A 3,407-nucleotide genomic window follows, 5' to 3' on the forward strand; every position below is an offset into this window, starting at 1 on the left:
CTTCTTTTTTTTTTTTTTTTTCTCTAGTAAGTAATCATAGTTTGGGTCCCAAGTCTCTTCTCATTCATGGAAGAAAGGAGCATAAAGATATTAAGAGATAAAATAAGAGCAAAAGAATTCTCTAGTCTCTTCTCATTCATGGAAGAAAGAGGCACAAAGATATTAAGAGATATAAAATAAGAGCAAAAGAATTCTCAAGTCTCTTCCAGAGTTATCAATTCGGCCGAATAATTCGTGAATTATTCGGCCGAACCGAATTTTAAAGAATTTTATCAAAAATTCGGACCGAATCCGAATTAAAAATAAAATTCTTTAAAATTCGTGATTTTTTCAAAATTGAATATAAATCGCGAATAATTCGGACCGAATCCGAATTATTCGGTTTATTTAAACATTATTTAAAAAAACCAAAAAAAAAAAAAACAAATAATAAACAATTAAAAAAAAAAAAACCCAATAAGCTTTTTTGACCGAGTCCTTCAATTAATCATCCGAATTAATTATTCCGAATAATTCTCCGTCCGAATAATTTCCGAATCCGAATTTGTTAACTATGGTCTCTTCTCATTCATGGAAGAAAGGGACATAAAGATATTAAGAGATAAAATAAGAGCAAACAAACTCTGCCCACTTGAACATCAACACTTGGCATAAAACCACGAAAATGGACAAGGTTATTTTTTCCATAAAATAAACACATGACTCATTCAGACCAAGTATGAGTTGCCTAACTCATAGCAGTGAATAGAATTGGAAAACCTGGTTTTTCCATTGCTGGTTAAAACATAAAACAACAGGAGAAAAGTTTTACTCTGTTTTTTAGATTTATGGGGAGTGGTTTAGGTTTGGATAAACGTTATTGGGAATGGGGAACTGAAGATTCCAGACAATTTGGCGGTGTTGGTCACGGAGTCCACGTGACACTTTGGGGCGCGCCCCTCACAAGTTATTAAAAAAACATTGGGGGCCCATAATCCCCATTGGGCCAATCGCCATCAGTTTCCCAAACCCTTTCGACCAACCCAACCCAACCCCAGGTCCCAAACCCAGGAGCCTCGAAAACCGGGGCAGCCGATATCGTTGACCTTTAAGAGCTTCTCTTCTGTTCTAAGTTGTAACTTCTATAAATGGTATTAAATTTTCTTCTTTGGTTTCTTAAATAAATAATAAAAACTGGACTTCCCAGCTTCCATGTTCCAATCTTAGTAGTAACCAGATATCAAAAAATTGGGTTTTTTAAGGGAATGTCTTACATGATTACGTGGCATGTTCTTGATCCTTAACTTCCCTTGAGCTCCGAAGAACTCAGAAATCCCAAATTCCAAACTGATCACCTGAAGTCCACAAAGTCAAGCGGAAGTCACCTCAACAATCGTGCCTAACCCCATTTGAGAATCTTTATCATCAAGTGTCGTCTCAGTTGGGAAGAAGGGTTCTGGGCGATAAGGGGGGCGGCAGCAAAACCAATGTTCACTTCCGCATGCGCCGCAAGTTGAAGCCAACACTTCTGTCTCCTCTTTTGTGTTCATCTCATGCGTTGCAGCTATGCAAACCGGATGTTTTGACAAAATTTGACAATGAGATTCATAGAGGTTTTTTTTTTTTTTTTTCCCAAGTTTGAACTTTGCAAGGTTGCAGCGGCAGCATAGCAAGGAGAATGGGTGAGGAGGCGGTTTGGGTGGATGGGTTTTCTGTGATTTTTAAATGGTTATGGTTTAAATTGAATCCTTTTAACAATGAGAGACGTTGGTTGGGTAATGGGTGTCGGTTTCATACTTTCAATGTTGTAGATAAGAGTTTTGTTTGGTTACGGAAAGTTGCAAAATCCACCCTGTCTGTTTAGCAGTTTTCAGGTCAGACGGCCATATTTGTCATTTGGTGCTCATTCCCTTATTTGAGGGAGAGAGAGAAAAAGAGAGGGTTTTTTACATCCCCTTATTTATCCAGTGTCCCATGAATGGACCTTAGTACCTTACAATCTAATTTTATATTCAAAAAAAAAAAAAAAAACTATTTTTATGGAGGGTTTTTTACATCCCTATATTTATCCAGTGTCCCATGAATGGACCTTACAATCTAATTTTATTTACAAAAAAGCAAAAAAAAAAAAAAAAAACTATTTTTATCGATTCTAGATTCCTAAATGTGGACTACACGTATGTTAGGTGACCACCTTGTCTTTCTTTGGCCTCCATAAATGGCCCCTCACACTCTTTAGTTTTCATCACTCTTAATAGCAGTAATGGATTGGTTTTGGTCTCCCTCGTTCGTAGACCGAAACCGAATCAACTCGATCGAAATCAAACCGAATCATCCAATTGACACCCTAGGTGAAATATAACTTTCATCTTAATTCTTATTGCAATTAATTTTCTCTTTTGCTTCTTTTTCTTATACAATGTTTTATAGCTCTATCTCCAATTTCATCTCTCACTTTATTCTAAGAAATAATTTTTGCACATAAAGGTAAAAACAATTCATCATTTCATTGTATTGAAACGACAATGATGGGATTAAACTTAGCCCAAGCCTAGTCACTTAATTTTTGGGCTATCAGCCGATGTGCTACACGTACAGGTAGGTGATCCACACTCTTTAGTCTCCATTCCCTATTTTATTTTATGGGGTTCCCTCTGGCGAAGGAGGGTGTCATATTGGGGACTGAGCAACCTGCCCAATAGAAATCAGTGAGGTTAGCAAAACCCCTAAACTAAATGAGCATGGGTCGAGTGTAACGACTCTCTACATATTCAACTATCCTTTTTCTTTTACAAATGCACACTCTAGACTCTTCATTGCAGCATAGAAAAGCATCTAGCGAGAAAGAACACATGTCATCACAAAACTGTACATGAAGCCATCGCGTGTGGGGAAGGGAACTGATCTAGACTCGACTAAATGCGATGTTGTCTTCAACAGTCATAGCAACAGAAAGATTATCAAACTCATTGGTTGTGGATGTGGTGAGACTTGGTAAAACCTATGAGGGCCTTACAGAAAACAGGAAATTTGACGAAAGATTTCCCCTGTATTTTTAGCTTTTCCATCTGTTTTCAACTTTTTTTCCTTACCTGAAAGTCAAATGGTGCATGAAATAGAGATGCTTTTGAGTCCATTCCAACCCACATGTCAACTATTAAGACCATACAGGAAACCAATGCTCCACCCAAATTCCATACATTAAGCAGCGTCCAGCCATGAGAATACCCAAAATGGAAAATATTATTTCTCACAGCCTAAACAGCACACCACTGGAATAGGTCACATAGGACCTGAAGCAAAAAATTGTGATTGTGCATAGTTCATGTGGGAAGCCCTCCAAAGAGATCAATTTTAAATGGTTAGCTTCCCATATTTACATATCATGACAAGTAGTTAACATTGGGGGGGATTTTTTTTTTTTTTGG

The sequence above is a fragment of the Macadamia integrifolia genome, chromosome 3 (genome assembly GCF_013358625.1).
Source record: "Macadamia integrifolia cultivar HAES 741 chromosome 3, SCU_Mint_v3, whole genome shotgun sequence".
NCBI lineage: Eukaryota > Viridiplantae > Streptophyta > Magnoliopsida > Proteales > Proteaceae > Macadamia > Macadamia integrifolia.